Here is a 21021-nt window from a genome sequence, read left to right as displayed (position 1 = left end):
CTCTGAGTTACCTGTGTTTCATCAACTAGCTCCCAATTTCGTGTGTGTACTCGTAAAGGGAGATTGAATCTGAAAACCTATTCAAGAATAAATAACAAATTATATTATTTTCTCGCGCAAATGGTTTGGAAATTGATGCGTGACGATCGTTACACACCGTGTCGAATATTCCTATTAAATGGAACATTCGTCTGCTACTCAACGGGCGGCTCTGGTTATACATTGATGTAAATTAAACTGTCTTTTAAAGTTGTTTTTTTTATTTTTTTTATTTTTTATTCTCTTTTGGTGAAGTTTTTTTTTTTTTTACATACATATAATTCTGTACATTACAGGACATCACTTAACCAAAAGGACAGATCCATATAACCGAAAAACACTTGAACAATTACAACATACATGGGGTGGGAGGATGGGTGGGGGGGGGATGTTCAGAGCTTGGTGGTCGCAGTATCAGAAGGTTTTGCAAAAAAAAAAAATAAATAAAAAAAAAACAAAACAAAAAAAAATAATAATAATAATAATTTTTTTTTATATATATGTATATAAAAGGGTTACATCAAAACATGCATATACAGGCGCCAATCCTTGTAAAATTTATCTACTGTATTATTTACAACTGCGTTATACTTTTCACAAATAAATCTTTGCTTAAAATTTCTACTAAACGTCTGAAAATGAGGGGTCTTTTTGTTCATTTTGGAAATATATACATGGTGTTTGGCACAGATTACTAACACATCAAAAGCTTTATCGGTGACAACATTGTTCGCAACTCCAAGAAGAACCAGTTCTTTAGACAGTTTTAAATTGTCACAATGGGTGCAGTTCGCCTTTAGCCAATTTACAAATTCTATCCAAAAAGTCTGCACTTTATCACACTCCCAAAACATATGTAAAAGGGTTTCTTCATTTCTACCACAAAATGTACACAATGACGTATCCACAATTTTTCGCAAAAATAGAAACCGTTCTGTGGGCAAAATTCTGTACAATAGTCGGTACTGGAACCATCTCAGACAAGTGTCTTTTGTTGTTTTAAAAACATGTTGAAAAATAGCCTTCTTATCTAACAAACAGTCTAAGGATTCAGACCATTTTTGGATACATTTTGGGACCGTAACATGTTCAATCAGCTTTTTGTAAATAAGTTGTGTCTTACCTTTACAAATACATTTCCACACATTGGGCTCTGTCATAATAAAATGTTTATCAAATTCTAAGCCGATTTTTCTCTGATATTTTTTAACAGCCTGGATTACACCTTGGTACAATACAAAATCTCCTCGCACATTTGGATATTTAATTTTAAATGCATTATAGGATAAGTATCCATTTTGTCCCAAAATATGACCAATCTGAGCAATTCCATTGTCGATCCAGTTTTGAATGTACACTGTCTTTTTATCTCTGCGAATATTAACATTATAATGTAAACATTCTGATACAAAATCGTTAAAGGTTGTAGGGTCACATTTTCCGTGTAGTTTCTTATAATGTTTAAAAACATCGGTCCAAAACGGGTTTTCTATTCTCTGCATCAAAACATTTGCAAATTCCTCTCCTTTCGTATTAACTGTTATAACAGATGGACATGCTTTAGCCAATAATCTTGATATTAATCCAGTAAGACCAACAACTCTTTTTAACCAAACAATTTTTAGAGATGACAGAAAACTTTTCACGTCAACCATCTTTAATCCTCCATCTTCATAGGATTGGGTGACCGTAGTTCTTTTAATTTTATCTCTTTTTCCATCCCAAAGAAATTTGAAAAAAATATTATTTAACTCCATCATAAACTGTTCGCCTGGATCAGGTAAATTCGTAAACAAATGTGTCAATTTGTTTTTGTTTTTTTACTAATCTTTAATCTCCCTGTGTTTTCATCCGGTTTCTTTGGCAAGCAAGTTAGCTTTTTATATTTAGTCAAGTTTTGACTAAATATTTTAACATCGAGGGGGAATCGAAACGAGGGTCGTGGTGTATGTGCGTGTGTGTGTGCGTGTGTGTGTGTGTGTGTGTGTGTGTGTGTGTGTGTAGAGCGATTCAGACTAAACTACTGGACCGATCTTTATGAAATTTGACATGAGAGTTCCTGGGTATGAAATCCCCGAACGTTTTTTTCATTTTTTTGATAAATGTCTTTGATGACGTCATATCCGGCTTTTTCTGAAAGTTGAGGCGGCACTGTCACGCCCTCATTTTTCAACCAAATTGGTTGAAATTTTGGTCAAGTACTCTTCGACGAAGCCCGGGGTTCGGTATTGCATTTCAGCTTGGTGGCTTAAAAATTAATTAATGACTTTGGTCATTAAAAATCGGAAAATTGTAAAAAAAAATAAAAATTTATAAAACGATCCAAATTTACGTTTATCTTATTCTCCATCATTTGCTGATTCCAAAAACATATAAATATGTTATATTCGGATTAAAAACAAGCTCTGAAAATTAAATATATAAAATTTATTATCAAAATGTTTTTTTCGAAATCAATTTAAAAACACTTTCATCTTATTCCTTGTCGGTTCCTGATTCCAAAAATATATAGATATGATATGTTTGGATTAAAAACACGCTCAGAAAGTTAAAACGAAGAGAGGTACAGAAAAGCGTGCTATCCTTCTCAGCGCAACGAATACCCCGCTCTTCTTGTCAATTCCACGTGCACTGCCTTTGCCACGGGCGGTGGAGTGACGATGCTACGAGTATACGGTCTTGCTGCGTTGCGTTGCGTTCAGTTTTATTCTGTGAGTTCGACAGCTACTTGACTAAATATTGTATTTTCGCCTTACGCGACTTGTTTTTTTATGTCAAACGGTAACGGTCATCATTTTCTCAAAGGAATACCAACCAGTTGCCCGTTTTTGTTTGTGCATTTATCATAAAGGTTGCCTTCAGTTATCTTTCTTAACTTTAAAACACATACAGAATAACATACTTTTTGAAAATGCAATATATATAAGATATGTGAATTTTTATTGTTGTCTCAAGTGTCCCAGGTTACAGGGGCAGGTTCTGGCAAAGCAACATACACATGTATGTATCTCTCTCTCATTGTACTCCCCACGATTGTAGCTCTATCGTCTTCATGATGGGAAGCTGATTTTGTAGTTGCTTGGTATATATATATATATAGGCAAATATTTAAAAACAATCTCCTCAAAAGTTTTTGTGATGAATATATATACGGTAGGTTACACACTCCGAGTTCTGATTATCTTGCATATTTTCCCGAGGGTCAATTTTCATGTATTACCGAGCCTTTGGCAAGGTAATACATGAAAATCGACCAGAGGGAAAATATGCAAGATATTCAGGACGAGGTGTGTAGACTATTTATCCCATTTAATTACTCCGATGTTTTCATTAAAAACACTTACTTTTTCCACTACCTGCCCGTGCCTGTTTTCAGCTTGCCAAAAGCCTCCGCAGTCGAAATTCATGTCAATGAATCAGTTCATGCGCAAAGCTAGTTCCCATTTGTCAGCATAATGGACGGCGTCATTCGACTTGTATGTGGACACTCAGTCATTCATATTGATTATAAAAAGGTCTGCTATCTGCTTTTACATTTTGAAAGTCATTTTACAATATCACTGTGTATATTTGACATCGGCTTTCGTTATACTCAATTCGGCATACCGGGTTTATATTTTTACCAGAATTGCGCACGATAATGGCAGCGCAACAAATTCAGTTCGGGCCGTGCTGGTTTGATCGTTGACCCAAGTCAGTTCGCATGCAGTGTTACTGTTTGTCAGTCGGGGATAGAAATGTTGGCTGTCATCGCGCTGTTCTGTTTTGGTTTTCACACGTGGATCACTTACATATTCAGTCGTCGGGTTTAGGTGAGCCAAAGCTTCAATACTTCGCCTGTTGTAGACGTTAAGCAATAAAGCTTGGAAGTTGTATGTCGGCACTGAGAGTCGGTCGCGGTACATCGCTTTCTACTTTGTCCCGGTCTTGAGTTTGAACACCTAAGGTTGGATACATCTAACACCTCACATCCTCTTCTCTTCCCCATATATCTTAACTTCTTTTCGTCTTCTTCTTTTCATTTTGATGCCACTCCCTCATTTGTCGCTGAACCCCGCAGTTGACTCGACTCGGATTCACACAAGCCCGTCTAGCAGACGACAGTTCGAACAGTCTTGAACAGCACGGTTGCAAGCAGATTCAGCTAAAGCCAAAGCAATTAACCAAATAATAATAATAATAATAATAATAATAAATGAGCATTTATATAGCGCAACATCATAACTTTACAATTATGCTCTTTACGCTTGACACATTTAAAATTAAAACACAGTTATACAAGCATTTACATCTACATTCATAGTCAGCAACGCTTAATTAAAAGCATACACCATCAAACATACATTACAAAAGATTCTTCCACTAACTAAGTAATAAAAACATGAATAAAATAGGTAGTGAAAACAAATGAGAAAACCTAACGTTTGATTTGACTTCGTGGAGTGAGTCTTCTGATATACGACAACTTTTCCAGAGTTATGCACCGCAGGCATGCCTTCGACAATCGATGTCAGTTTCAGATTGAGGAGGGCCCCAAAGGGGGGGTATCATCACGATCACGGGAAGGGAAATTTTCCCTTTCACGATCACAGTTACCTTGATTTTTGTTTTCACGATCACGAACACCAGTGGCAAATCACGGTCACGGTAAAAGTTGCATGTACAGAAAGCACGTGTCAAAGTAAACACAACCACACAGTAATTCGCTCCTCTGGATCTATTGTTTATTCAACACAAAGTGACAACTGTTGCACTTTTTTATAATTATTTTTTGAATTCTCTTTCATACACACATAGAAATACATATCATGATTTGTAATCAGTAACAAGAATGTTGTTTTCATTGGGGTTTCTCTCTCTCTCTCTCTCTCTCTCGTTCTCTCTCTCTCTCTCTCTCTCTCTCTCTCTCTCTGCACTCATACACATTCAACCCCCACACCCTCACTCACACACATGAATATATACTTGCACAATTTCACATTTCCAGAGCTAAATCTTGTAAACCCATTTTCTCAAAAACTATTGGGTGGATTGAAATTAAAGTACATGTATGTGTGATGGGTTCTTTATTTTCAACTTTGACGTACAATTTGAGGTATGTAACCATCGCCTGGTTCCATGGCCTTGAATAAAAAACAGGAATGCTACAGGCCAAAAACGGGTTTACCTGAAAGAAGCGCGCAGTACCAGTAGCGAAGCCACAAGCCTGAGCCTGCAAAGCAGGCGAGCCAACTAGGGGGGTCCGGGGGCATGCTCCCCCGGAATTTTTTTCAAAAAACGGTTAAAATCTGTGCAATCTGGTGCATTCTGGGCATCATTTTAGGGGTTGTAATAGTGTTGTGATCTTGTTAAAAATCCCATTTTAGCCTCCCCCCACCACCATTCAACACACCTCCAAACTGGTGAAAACAACACTACTGTGCGCTGGCTTCATTGAGACCGGCGCCCGGTCGCGTTGCGCGATATTCACACGGATCGTTTTTGCGGAAATTTTTCAACTTCACCGGAAAAAATTTGACTTTACCGGATTTTCAAAACGGCTTTATCGGATTTCCGGCAATTACCGGAAAAGTAGCATGCCTGACAAAATCCCCAACGAACATGACTTTGATCGTCTTTGACATGAGGATCAAGTGACCCAAACTGGCGCGTCTCCCCGCCATTGTTTCTGAATTTAACCCATTGTTGATATTAAAGTTTACAGGCGCTAAAATAAATCCAAGCTTAATGCAAAGAAGCGACAATTAGAATCTATGCCAAGCGTGTCCACGTTGCTGGGATGAAAAACACATTTCTAGTTTCGGTTTTGGCTAAACGCAGACTCGATCTCGAGCCAGTCGAGGTCACACTGAGCGAGTGACAGCCGGACGTGGCAATGTCGACAATGTCAATGATCTCACTCAAACTCAAAGATCTTGAACAAATTTCAAGATCTTTGCCTACATTCAGAACAGTCATAGAGCAACATAGATCAACATACCTTGATATTTCGTCTTCAGAAAGACCGACCCGTAGCCTGACCTTTCCACCAAGGAAGGCATTCTCGCCGCCGGCTTTGGTCTGGCTTGAATCCACAAAATATAACAGAAGTTCGATGACAGTACCGCTGCACGCCATTTTTGATCTTCGAATTCGAATTGCACTCAAAACTTTTGCACGAAGCCCTTCCATTGGATGAAGTTTGGCAGACTTTTGCAATTTGCCTTCTGATTGGATCTCTTTTTGTCAGTGTGTAATTGGTTCTTTTAAAGGGAAGCAATCGCTCTCAAAATCATATTTCTGAATGTGTTGTTGCTTCCCTTCAATCGGGGTTGGCTCCTTACCGAATAGACTAGAGGATCATAGAGTGTAATACAGCTGTGAAAAATGTACGTTGAAAATAAAATGCTTTGCAATAATGCCCATCACGATCACGAAAACAAATGACGATCACGATCACGAGACTTGATTTTTTTTGTCATCACGGATCACGGGCAAAGTCCCATCACGATCACAGAAATGGAAATTTCGGCAATCACGGTCACAGAAAGGTCAAAAAACGCCAATCACGATCACGGTTTTAAACCTGAGTTTTCGAACTAGCTACCAGGTGACTGGGTTGTGTTTTGATTGCTCTCTCTATCTCTCTCTCTCTCTCGCTCTCGCTCTCTCTCTCTCTCTCGCTCTCTCTCTCTCTCACTCTCTCTCTCACTCTCTCTGTCTCTCTCTCCTTGGTTTAAGCGTGTTTTATTCAATTTCTCATACACACGTTTCAAACAATAACAACATTAAGAACGTTAACAAGCAGATTGCTTATGGACACCTTCTTGAAATGATAATCAATACACATTCCGATAGCAAAACATGGCAAACAAGTGATAGCTTCAACACTTATCTTGATAATCTTTCATTATATTTTATACAAATAAGATGAAGAGAGAGAGAGAGAGAGAGAGAGAGAGACAGAGAGAGAGACAGAGAGAGAGAGAGAGAGAGAGAGAGAGAGAGAGAGAGAGAGAGAGAATGCCTGGCTGCATCAATTGCACAGTTAATATAATATCAGCCGAAGCGATTAGTTAACATAACATAGTCTTGTACAACAGAGAACATTTTCGTGTTCAAACATATAGTTAAATCAGTATTTCCAAACAAGAGTGTTTTGTAGTCTAGAACGTGTGTGTGTTGGCAGACTATTGAATAAAATGGTTCTATGTTCTTTAAATTTTGGACAGTGTAACAAGAAATGTTCAGAATCTTCCGGGCATGCTCCACACGTACATTCTAAATTATCAGAGAGGTGTCGCGGTTAACTAAGTCTTGTTGCACATCGCTCATGTTTAATCTCAACCTGCTGTGAAATACCTGTGCCTGGCGGTTGCCTAAATAATAATACTGTGGAACAACAACATCTCCATCGGTCAAATAGCTTTTAAATTCACCAACTGACTGCGTTTGTTGTATATTTTCTGGAAGATTATTCCACAAAGCTGTCGTTGAAGGAAAAAATGAAGATTTATATAACTCACTTCTGCACAATGGAACCTTACGTTCAAGAGGGCGTCGTCTGTGGTAAGGATTTACATCGGAGACCAGGACCGGCAGTTTGGAATATAAATATTCTGGGGTTAAACGATTTACAATTTTATAATACAGCAAAAGTTTATGACGACGACGACGACTCTCTCACGGTTCTGTGTAGATGGCTGTCTGTGTACAAATTAGGGAGTATCGTCCCTTGATCCCACTCGCGATACTCGTTGAACATGCCTTTGACCATGCAGTCGCTTCAGCCAGCGAAATATCTCGACTCCGCTCTTTAAATCCATGCAGAATGTGCGTATCGTATGAAGTATTCTTTATGTTCTCAATATTGACACATGTAGGCCTATACGTGATATTGACTTTGACACCACAAACTATTTCAGTCGTATGTTGAAAAAAGTAGTCCATCTGTAAACTCTGAATATGCAGATGACCTCTATAAATTATTCAATTGTACTCTGAAATCAAAGACAATGACCAATGACAGTTGAGATCGAAACTCGGTTGTGATGGGATATCCATATGGTTGTGATGGAATATTCAGAATAATCACCTCCTCAGCTAACAGAGACAAAGAGGCAGGTCATGGGATAAGGAATGTTTATTTATGATGATCCGAATTTGCTTCTTCAGGTTGATAGAGTGATGATGCTGAAAAATAATGTAAGGCAGAATTCAGTAATGGTTCTGTGAATATGGTTACTAATGGTACCGAACAACCGTTCTGATCAAACAAAATGATTTACAATATATATATATTTGATTCTTAATCATTCTCTGTGCCAGCCACACCCAGCAGACTGACCCATAACTGCACGGATCTGAATCTCATCCCTGGATCCCGTGCCGCGCCATGTTTCTGTTCCGCTGACTCTCTGGGATCTCCACCAGGAAGACTGCTCTGGTTGCTAGGGGATACCGTCGTGGCAACAGGGGATTACAATGTCAGCCATCTCCAGCTACCCTCGGACAAGATGGGTGACCAGTGTGACGGCCTGACCTTGACATGTCAGCTGGACTGGGTCAATGCCACGACCCTGATCGTCACTAAACATAAAACATGTAAGTATCACTGGGAGAAGCTCAAGTCTGCATCCTTAAATAAGCAACGGTCTGTCTGTTACGGATGAAATTTCAGGTAAGTGTGTGTGTGTATAGAAAATATGCGTGCTCTACTCTGTTTACTGTCTACTGTCACTCGCACACAACACTCAGACAAAGCACAAAGACTAAACACTCTCAATGCCCTTTGCCCTCGTACCTGTAATGAATCATCAACACAACAATACAAATACGTTATTTCTCATGCATTCTACAGATCACGTTCATTCATATATAAGAAGAATAATATCTTAACACACGTCGGAGACTAACTGTCTCACGTTAGATGAATGTTCCTGATCCACACAATTCTGCTAATGTTTACAGTTCCTGTTTACTACAGTGTCATGTTACGCACATCACGTGTCGCGTAATACTTGAATTGACGACGTCTACGTCTCACACAATCTTCTCGCCGATTATGGTTCTTCGGTGGCAGTTCACACTTCCAGTGACTCCACAATTATGTTTCTTCGGTGGCAGTTCACACTTCAGTGACTCCACAATTATGTTTCTTCGGTGGCAGTTCACTCGTACAGTAACTCCACAAACTTAACGGGTACATACCCGGGATACATACCACCCACGCAATACCGCTCGTGGTGGCTATGGGATGCGGCTCCACCCAGTTCCCAGTACTCCAGCGTTGCTACAACCCTGCGCTCTCAAACATCAATTCGTAGCGCCAAGGAGGGGATGCCCATCTCTCTCTCTCTCCCGCTGTCAAGTGGTCCCACCCATCACTCCGACCCGGGGTGCTGCGTAAAAAGTTTAGACTACCATAAGTCTCAATTCTTAGCTAAACTTTTCTACGAAATAGTACTGCTATTCTTTCTCAATACTGTTCAACTATCCGTCCACTAACTTATGCGGATATATTATTTACACCAGCTCATTTACAAGTAACTTCATTACCCAAAAGAACATACGACCTTCCTTTTCAAAATGGCTGACACAGCGGCCCACGCTTTTCCAGCCCAATTTACAATATGACTCTTCCAGTCATTTCACCAGTCAATATTACTGAGCAAAATACAATTCAATAAATACCTGTATCTTTACAGCCTAGAACCACCCATGGTTCGTCCGCCACACTAGTCTTTCGGTGTTAGACCACAGTGTTCGGGAGCAGCGCTATCAAAACACGTCTGTCTCGTTTGACTGTCAAGTACGCTCTCACCTTTCACACGCCACGAAGCTAACCTCATTTCCTCCTATTGGCCAAAGCAGCCAATGGAAATACGCCTTACAGAAATAGGTCACGCCGTCCAGTCGTGCTACTTCAAGTATGGCTAGCCAATCTGTACAACATTTGTTTACACCATCCAATACTAACTTATGTACAATCCATTTGTCACACTGTCGATGTTCCTTGTGAATCAGAGAGAGAGAGAGAGTGAGAGAGAAAGAGAGACACTGACACTGACACTGACACTGACACAGTTTAATTGAATATGGGCCTACAGCCCCTTTCAATGGGGGGGTACACATGAATCACAGGAAAAAATAGAAAACATGATATTTAAACGTATGCAAAATACACAGTGGTTTGTTCCAAGCTTTCCTCTATCAATAATCTTGCACATCAATGCTGCCTAATATATACATACAACCGAACAATAAATACAGCAACAACAAAACCTTCAGCGACAATTAATCCTCATTATTATTTAACATTGACAATCTTAACTGAAATGCAAAAAACAAAAACTTTGCTAAATCTACAATTGTTTCGGGTGTCTTGTCTTTTAAACATGGTAATCATACTGCCCAACTGATCACCAACACTTAAAAACTGTGCTAAATACTTTATTCTTAACTCACAATATGTTTGGCATTCAAACAAAAAATGGATTTCGGTCTCTAATTTATCTTCACAAAAGGGGCAACACTTGTTTTCTGTTGAATTTTGGAAGCGATATCTGTGGATATTTATCTGTGAAACACCCATTCTAAATTGAGCGATGACATTTCTGTACACATCTTTCCATAAAATGTCCACATAACGTTCTTTTTCAAAACAGGCTTTATATTTTCCATACAGTGATAGGCGCTCACTCGATTCCAAATGATTACGCCAATCATGACAGAAGGAACTGCAGAGCCTCTCCTTCAGTTCTGCAAAAAACACCCTCTCGTTTCCACATCCAAACTTGGTAAAATCCATTTTCACACAAAACTGCCTTCACGTGCGTTACCCATGTGATGCCACCTTTTTCGTGGAGGTTGAACACCATTTTGTATGCCTTCTTTGAATAAAGATTGTCTGGCTGTCTCAATAACCGTAATCAATATTTAATCAACCTTGTGACTGTTGTCACCCAAAGAGGATAACTACCCAATTCACCATACACAACATCATTCGGAGTTTTATCTACTACGTGCAGAAACCGTTTACATGCAAATAAATGAACACGTTCCAATTGGTCATACTTCTCATAACCCCAAATTTCGGCTCCATATGATAATATTGGCAATACTTGCGCATCAAATAACTTAAAAAATACATCAAATGAGTTACAACCCATGTTCTTTAAAGTATTCAAAATTTCGATCGTGCTTCGCTTTGCTCTTGTTGCTGCGTCTTCAATTGCGACGCCATAACTATGTCTTGTTGAAAAGGTGAGGCCAAGATATTTATACGAATTTACAACCTCCAACTGATTCCAATCAAAAATCCATTTTTCTCTTGCACTTAAAAATCCGCCTTTTCTGAAAACTATTATTTTTGATTTATCCAGATTTACTCTAAGACCCAGTCCTTGCATTGCTGTACATAACACGTTTAACTGGTTCTGTAATCCAATAACAGTGGATGCTATCAAAGTGAGATCGTCAGCAAACAATAACAAAAAAAGTTCAAGTTCCGTAGGACCGAGGGACACACCATGTTTGCCCTTTTCAATAATTTCGTTCGCCAACTCATTAATTAACAAAGAAAACAGCATTGGGCTCATAACACAACCTTGTTTCAGCCCTTGTAGACATTCGAAATAGTCCGTATAACCCTCATTGGAAAGGACACGTGCTTCAACAGTGGCATACATAGCTCTTATCATTCTTAACATTCTTCCGCTGACACCCGATCTCATCAACACGGACCACAGCACAGTGCGGTTAACAGTATCGTAGGCCTTTCTAAAATCTATAAAACCAACATACAACTTAGATCTTTTTAACAGATGTTTCTCAATGGCGGCATGCAGAGTGAAAATATGATCTGTGGTGGAACGTCCCTTTCTGAAACCAGCTTGTACATCGTTCAAAACGGAGTTTTCTTCCGACCACAGAACCAGTCTGTTATTAATAACTTGGGTAAATACTTTGCTCAAAATGCTCAAAAGTGATATGCCTCGGTAATTATCCGGATTATTTCTGTCTCCTTTCTTATATAAAGGAATAATAGTAGCCTTCGTCCATTGAAGCGGGAAGTGTCCTTTAGAAAACAAATAATTAAAATATTTTTTCAAAAATGGCAACATCTCATTTTCAACTGTTTTTATCATTTCTGCCAAAATACTGTCTGGGCCTGCTGCTTTTCCTGTTTTCAAATGTTTAATCGCTTTTCGTATTTCGGCTCCAGTAATTTCTGCATCCAAAATGTCATTAAAAACACTGTCTGCGGTAGAACATACATCCTCCTCCACATTTATGTCAACTCCTTCATTACATACTCCTTCAAAATGTTTCAACCAATCTTCCTTCTCAATACAATTCATTACCCTTCTCTTCGTTCTATGCCTGCGAATGTCATCCCAAAAGTCTTTTGGGCTTTGCATTGAATCAAGCAAAGCATCTAAGGATGCTTTCTTTTCTTGATTCCTCTTTACATTCTTCAAACCATTATACTCTTTACACTGTTCTTCATACAACCTTCGTCCTGATATGGCTCTGCGTAGTCGGCTGGACGTTAAGCAACAAATTAACAAATAACTTCATACAACCCATAATCTTCCTTAAAATTAGTGTGTCGGAAGTGTCTTAAACATTTTCTCACTTCTTTTCGTTTGATATGGCATTCTTTGTCGAACCATACTGCTGTCTGTGTTTTGGATTGTCCCCCTTGAATAATGACCCTTTTCATGCAATCTGCCGCATTCAAAACAGCATCAGTAAACATATCAAGAGATCTTTCTGGACATTCATCAATCATTGCCTGTGCGTCATTCACATTTTCAGTAAACTCTCCAGATAAAACACAATTTGTAAATTGCAGAACCTTTTCTTTACTCCAAAAGAACTTTTCAAATTTCACACAATTTTGTTTTTTCTTCAACCTTTCTTCTGCAACCTGGCATTTACACACCATTTTGAGTGGCATATGATCAGACTTGATTCGATCGGCTACAATCATTCTGTGAACAAAATCTGAAAAATCAAAACTGGCGAGAAAATAATCGATAACACTAAAACCGTGCACAGACAAATATGTAAATTTACCCTGATCATCTCTTCGAGCACTTCCATTCATCAACTCAAAATCATAACATACACACAAATCCAACAACTTTTTACCAAAACCGTTAATTTCCTTATCTTGAGATATGCGACTGGTTTCCCATTAGGAGGGACTATCACTTATATCAGTTTCACCAATACTTTGACTAAAAGCTCTATTAACCTGATAGTCACCAGTTCTCACATAAAAATCACCAGTGCAAATTACATATACGTCACTCTGGGTTTCCAACAAGTCACCAATACACCTTTCCAATTCTGTTATCTGGCAGTCGCATTCAGTCTGTTTATAAAACGGACTTCCATACGAAGGAATATAGGTCACTATATATAATACGTCCTTATCACTACCAAACAAAGACTTTGACAGTTTCAAAACAATAACGTTACTGCAGTCAACGAAAACCTGGTCTACAAAATTACACAGAAACTCCTTCACTAAAACCAAAATTCCACCAGATCGTCTTCCATGAGAAGAGAGTTTCACCGCTGGATAGATACATTTCAAATAATTAAGAAAAGTGTTAGTCAAATCAAAGTCATTATCAATAAAGGTTTCTGTAAGTGCTACAAAATCAAAACGTTCAAGATAACTAACCATGTTATTATCGGAAAGCTTGTTTACTAACCCTCCAATATTGTATGACACAAAACTTATATACTGTGATCTCCTACTTCCTCTATTGCGTCGTTGCCAATTACTATGAAATGAGGATTATTCCTGATGTTTTATGTTTTGCCTGGTTGTAATTAAACATGCATTTGGTCTTTTGGGGGGAAGACTCATGTGGTTATATTCCGTCCTATTATAAGATGATATACACTGTTCTGCAATGATGAACATACTTAGTCTCATTTTTTATCAGCAGGGTGTATGATCGTATCATCTGCAAAGAGTTCAAAATCATCATTAATACTAAAAGGAAGATCGTTAATATACAGGGAGATGGGTAGTGAAATCCATGGTTTATCAGTCACTATATCTCAAAAGTTCGCTTTCTCACATTTAAGACGACAGACAAAAAACAAAGATACACGTACACGCACACATAGATTGTCTCTCTCTGTGTGTGTGTGTGTGTGTGTGTGTGTGTGTCTGTCTGTCTGTCTGTCTGGCTGGCTGTCTGTGTCTGTGTGTGTCTGTCTGTGTGTGTGTTTGTGTCTGTGTGTGTCTGTGTCTGTATTTTTGTCTGTGTGTGTGTCTGTCTGTGTCTGTGCCTGTGTGTGTGTGTCTGTGTGTGTCTGTGTGTGTGTGTGTGTGTGTCTGTATTTTTGTCTGTGTGTGTGTGTGTGTCTGTGTGTGTGTGTGTGTGTGTGTGTGTGTGTGTCTCTGTGTGTGTGTCTGTCTGTGTCTGTGTGTGCGTTTGTGTGTGTGTGTGTGTCTGTATTTTTGTCTGTGTGTGTGTCTGTCTGTGTCTGTGTTTGTGTCTGTGTGTGTGTTTGTGTCTGTGTGTGTTTGTGTGTGTGTCTGTGTCCGTGTCTGTGTGTCTGTCTGTGTCTGTCTGTGTGTCTGAGTGTATGTGTGTCTGTGTCTGTATTTTTGTCTGTGTGTCTGTCTGTGTCTGTGTGTATGTTTGTGTCTGTGTGTGTGTTTGTGTGTGTTTGTGTCTGTGTCTGTATTTTTGGCTGTGTGTCTGTGTGTATGTCTGTGTCTGTGTGTCTGTCTGTGTCTGTGTGTATGTTTGTGTCTGTGTGTGTGTTTGTGTCTGTGTCTGTATTTGTGTGTGTGTGTGTTTGTGTCTGTGTGTGTGTTTGTGTCTGTGTGTGTGTCTGTGTCTGTATTTTTGTGTGTGAGTGTTTGTGTCTGTGTGTGTGTTTGTGTCTGTGTGTGTGCTTGTGTCTGTGTGTGTGTCTGTGTCTGTATTTTTGTCTGTCTGTCTGTGTCTGTGTGTGTGTGTGTTTGTGTCTGTGTGTGTGTTTGTGTCTGTGTCTGTATTTGTGTGTGTCTGTGTCTGTATCTTTGTGTGTTTGTGTAGAGCTTGACGGTTTAAACACAATACTTTTCTGAGGGACAGTGAAGGCAACCTAGACTTTTTTCTTCTTTTTTTAAACTAATATGTTTAAGTAAATAAATAAATAAAAATAATCATAACATAAATTTATTCCTAATGTTCAGCTCAGTTTCCAATAATACATCCAAATCTAACTTTTTCCCATATTCAAATTTTCCTATGGTCATTTTGGTGATTAAAATACAATAATTCACAAAATAAATATAATCATTTTTCAAACTTTCCCTAAAATAACCCAAAAATACATTTTCTTCATTCAAAATAATGGCAACATGTATTTTCTTATAAACAAAATCTTTACATATTTTCCAACCCTTCATCACCTCTTGGCAACTAAAAAAGAAATGTTCAAGGGTGTCTAATTCATTACAAAATTCACATTTATTCGATGTTCGTAATCCCATTTTGTTTAATAAAATATTGGTTGGATATATTCTATGTAATAATTTCCAGTGCAGCAGACGTAATCTTTCTTCTTTTGTGCTGTTAACAGCCAATAACCAGTTTCTCTTATCCAAATCTACATTATGTTTTCGTTTCCAAAAATCACAGGCACTCGGAATCTGGACATCAAGATCAACTAAACATGCTCTAATAAACTTTGCTGTTATATTTCCACCATTAATAATGAAATCCTGCAATGTAAAATATTGATATGGTAATGTGTCTGTACGTCTGGATTTAAGTGCTGTGCATAATGCATTGTATTCAAACTGTCTGGATGGTGTATAACCCACTTTTTGACATAAATCTTCAAAAGAAATAATAATACCATTTTCATTCATGACATCCTTTACAAATGAGATATTATGTTTTATAAAATCTTTAAAAAATAGGCATTTATGTTTAAATTGAATATTCATATTGTTCCAAATGCATTGGTCCTTCAAATGTACTGGTTCAAAATTATACTTTTCACAGAAAACACTTTTATTGTCAAGCCAAGTCAATAACACTTGTTTCCAAAACAATGATCTGCAACTATTGAGGCCATTCATCGTTTTCGAAGATGCATTTGAGTCAAAGCACGATAAACCAATGCCCAGACATGCCAGACAATATCTTGGAATAACAGACCAATACTTTTGTGTGGAGTTATGCAAATTAACAAGCCAGGAAATCATAAATGAGTTGTGCATATCTACTACGTTTATCATATTCAAACCACCATAATCTTTTTCTTTACACATAACTGTTCGTCTTACTTTTTCAAATGCGCGCGTATTTGAATACTTTTTCTTCCAAATAAACCTAAACAAAATGGAATTAATATGATGTAAAACATGATGAGGTACTGCCAGAGACTGGAAAATATAAACGAATTGAGATATAAGAAAGGTTTTAACAATACAAATTTTACCTTGTATACTTAAATTTCTTTTTGACCAATTGGCGATTATTTGTTGTATTCGTTGAATTTTCTTTGACCAGTTTTCCTCTAAAGACGATGCGGGTATATTGTTTGGAAAAATAATTCCAACAATTTTTACTTTACGTTTCCATTTGAGACCAAAATACTGATCTGTACACAACTTTTTGGACCCTATCCACATGGCTTCCGTTTTGTTAACATTCACTTCCAAGTTGGAAAAACGTTTAAATATATTCAAAATGTATAACGCCCTTTCTAGATCTATTTTATCATGCAAAAAAAGAGTGACGTCATCAGCATATAATAGCAGTTTTAGGACCGTGATTGGTGATACCTCAAAGGGTGACATAGGCAGATGGATACCCTTAATAGCTTCATCAGATCGAATCTTGTTCGCCAACATTTCAAGGGCAATAACAAAAGCCATTGGCGAGAATGGACATCCTTGACGAATGCCAGTTTCCACAGGAAATGGTTCGGATATCCACCCTGTATAATTAATACAACTTTGACTATTGTTCATCAGGACAGAAGCCCATTTTTTAAAGTTATCCCCAAAACCAAATTTATCAAATGCAAACAAAATATAATCTTTGGATATGGAATCAAATGCACGTCGAAAGTCAACTGCTAATAAAACTCCAGGTTTATCCATTGTGTTCATAATATCTATGGTATCATCAATGAGTCTAATCATGTTACTTATTTTTCTTCCTTTCATAAAGCCAACTTGATTTTCATGAATAATATCACCTATTACAGTGGAAAGTCGCAATGCTAAACATTTTGCAATTATCTTGTAATCTGTATTTGTCAGAGATATTGGTCTCCAATTGCCGAGATCGTCCCTAGGTAAATCTTTACCTTTATGAATTAAGGTCAGAACAGCTTGTTTTTGAGTGGGCGATAATTCGCCATTAACAAATGATGCTACAAATGAGGCATGAACTACATCCCTTATCTTCAACCAAAATACTTTATAAAAACAGGTAGTGAGGCCATCAAGACCTGGGGCTGAATCGTTATTTAATAATTTAAGGGCAATAGTTAATTCCTTCCTGGTAATCTCCGAGTCCAATTCACCTTTTTGGTCATTGGAGAGAAATGGTATATTTAAATCTTGTACAAATTCGTTTGCGCTCATCTGGTTAAATTCCGCACTTTTTTCATATGAGTCTTTAAAAAATCGTACTTGTTCTTTCATAATCTCTTTCTGTGTATTAAATACCCTCCCGTCGTCTGTCTGTAAACGATCCATAATTTTCATGTTAGCTTTACTTTTTTTCCAAATTCAAAAAATACTTTGTGTTCTTCTCACCTTATGAACTGAACGCGAGAGCGAACTTGGGCACTCTGGGCTTCTTCCAATGAAAAGACCTCAAGCTCTACTTTAATTTTTTCTTCATTAACAGATTCAGATCTTGTGGATTATTTGCTAAAAGAGTGTCCGTTTAATCCAAATCCTTCTGAAGAGAAAGCTGTGAATTATTTTGTTTTCGCTTTCTTCCTGCTGCATAGGCTGTGCACAATTCCCGCATTTGAATTTTTAATAATTCCCATTTTAAGGAATCACATAAACCTTTATTTTGCAACAAAAATGCATCAATCAAATTATTCATTAAATCAACAAAACCTTTGTCTCGCAATAACTGATTATTAAATTTCCAGTAAGAAGGTCCGCGTACTATGTTCACAAACTGAATTTTCAACTCAATTAATCGGTGATCTGAATGTGGTACTGAGACCATGTCACAAAATAATGTTTTATCAAACAAGCCACCAGAGAGAAGAATATAGTCAAGTCGACGGGCTATGAAAGGGCTCTTCCTGCTCCAGGAGAACTCCTTTTCGTCGGTGTGAAACAAGCGCCAAACATCATTCAGATCGTTACTATGCAAAACATTTTGAAAATTAACAACATCAGATTGTTTATGTTTTTCACCACTCACAATATCTATCTCGTTATTCAAAACACAATTGAAATCCCCACAAATTATTTTCTCACCTTCGAATTCTTCAAAACACGAATTAACTTGTGCCCATAATTGACTTTTTTCGAAAGAATTATTAGGAAAATAAATATTCACCAAATAAAGAAAATCATTTTCAAATGTAATTTTCAAACACAAAATTCTTTCTGTTTTAAATACTAATTCTGCTTCACCATCAAAACTTTTTTTAGGAGAATAATTTGTCCCATGCTCTGACAGGAAACTGAAGAATGAAACACTCTTCCACCCCATTCTCTCTCCCACTGATCTTTCACGTCGTCCGTAATATATGATTCCTGCAAGCATATCAAATCATATTTTCTTTTTTTTAATAAATCAAATATAGATCTTCTTTTTCTTTTGTTACGTAATCCTCTTACATTAAGAGAACATACCGAGACGCTATTCATTAAACCCAAGTGTAATTAAGTCGCAAAGCCAATTCATAGTCCTTCACCATCGCCGTCACGTAGCACGTGAAAATCACCAGTCAACAGGGAAGTACGGTCAGGGTTCAGCACAAAAGACTGCCTAAGCTGATGTGTGTTGCTGTGTCGGGCCCTGTCGTCTCCGTGTCCGTGTCGCACGTGTTCTCTTTCCCGTCGCTATCGGGTGTTTGTGGCATTGTCAGTCTCGGTTGTTTGCTGCCCTGTTGTTTGGGGCTGCTGTCTTGTTTCGGTGAAACAGATCGAGAACGCAATCGCTTTACTGAGCTGCTGTCTCGCTTGTTGAAGTGCAGGGTGCTCTGCCCAGAGACTTGCTTCGACTTGACTGCCCTAGGCCTACCTCTACTAGTAGAAGGGCTTGGACTTTGTTGTCTGCAGGGGGCCTCTGGTTCCTTCGTCAGTGTGTTTGTTCTGGACGGGGTTTGGGGTGGAGGGGGATGGGGAGGTGGAGGGGGCATGCGTTTGGGGGAGATGTCAGGGGTCATGTCACAACCTAGACTTAATATAAGGGATCTAACCGAGAAGTCATATTACAAAACACTATATCAAATGGACAAACATGACACACTTTGGTTTAACTTTACGAACTGAGGCTTGAAAAAACTGTCAGAAATACACAGTTTGGACCATAATGACCATGAAGTGGTCGCAATAACTCAAAATATTCTGCTTCTCTACTATTTCTGATCGAAAGTCACCATTCTTCTAGGGTCAGGGAACACGTAAACCCCAACCAGAGTGAGGCTCCTTCCGTTGCCATTATATTTATGATTTGGAAAAGAAGAAACATATGTGCGTTATTACTACCAGTTCGGGCTCAGGTAGGGTCCACACCTTGTTTCCTTGAACTGTCAAGCTTTAGGTCCAGACAACGGTGTGTGTGTGTGTGTGTGTGTGTGTGTTTCTTTGTGGAGAGATTCAGAAAAAAAGTACTGGACCGATCTTTATGAAACTTCACATGAAAATTTCTGGGTATGATATCCCCAGATAAAACAAGAACAAGAAGAACAAGTCGCGTAAAGCGAAAATACAATATTTAGTCAAGTAGCTGTCGAACTCACAGAATGAAACTGAACGCAACGCAACGCAGCAAGACCGTATACTCGTAGCATCGTCACTCCACCGCCCGTGGCAAAGGCAGTGCCCGTGGAATTGACAAGAAGAGCGGGGTATTCGTTGCGCTGAGAAGGATAGCACGCTTTTCTGTACCTCTCTTCGTTTTAACTTTCTGAGCGTGTTTTTAATCCAAACATATTATATGTATATGGTTTTGGAATCAGGAACCAACAAGGAATAAGATGAAAGTGTTTTTAAATTGATTTCGAAAAAAAAAATTTGATAATAATTTTTATATATTTAATTTTCAGAGCTTGTTTTTCATCCGACTATAACATATTTATATGTTTTTGGAATCAGCAAATGATGGAGAATAAGATAAACGTAAATTTGGATCGTTTTATAAATTTTTATTTTTTTTTACACTTTTCAGATTTTTAATGACCAAAGTCATTAATTAATTTTTAAGCCACCACGCTGAAATGCAATACCGAAGTCCGGGCTTTGTCGAAGATTATTTGACCAAAATTTCAACCAATTTGGTTGAAAAATGAGGGCGTGACAGTGCCGCCTCAACTTTCACGAAAAGCCGGATATAACGTCATCAAAGACATTTATCAAAAAAATGAAAAAAAACCAAGGATTTCATACCCAGGAACTCTCATGTCAAATTTCATAAAGATCGGTCCAGTAGTTTAGTCTGAATCGCTCTACACACACACACACAGACACACAGACACACGCACATACACCACGACCCTCGTTTCGATTCCCCCTCGATGTTAAAATATTTAGTCAAAACTTGACTAAATATAACAAAAGGGAGGATATATAGATATGATTGTTGTAATTATTTATGGATGAAGTCATTCATTCATTCATTTATTTATTCATCTATTAATTCATGTATTCATCCATGTGTTCAATTTTTAATTTATTTACTCCTGTGTTCATTATTAATCCTATCATTCATTGATTTGTTCAATCGTCGATCAATGAGTTTGTTTGTTTATGTATTGATTCAT

The 21021-nt window shown here is 38.0% G+C and overlaps 1 long non-coding RNA gene across 1 annotated transcript; it reads right to left on the bottom strand.

The window, feature by feature from the left end:
* Positions 1-8803: 8803 nt before the first annotated feature.
* On the bottom strand, positions 8804-10002 carry LOC138979202 (uncharacterized). The gene is made up of 2 exons (XR_011459931.1): positions 9712-10002; positions 8804-9419 (listed from the first exon to the last, which is right to left on the bottom strand). It is a non-coding gene; the product is annotated as an uncharacterized lncRNA (long non-coding RNA).
* Between the last annotated feature and the right edge of the window lie 11019 nt (positions 10003-21021).

This window comes from Littorina saxatilis, linkage group LG10 (assembly GCF_037325665.1).
Source record: "Littorina saxatilis isolate snail1 linkage group LG10, US_GU_Lsax_2.0, whole genome shotgun sequence".
Lineage (NCBI taxonomy): Eukaryota > Metazoa > Mollusca > Gastropoda > Littorinimorpha > Littorinidae > Littorina > Littorina saxatilis.
This window is presented reverse-complemented; position numbering and strand designations above follow the sequence as displayed.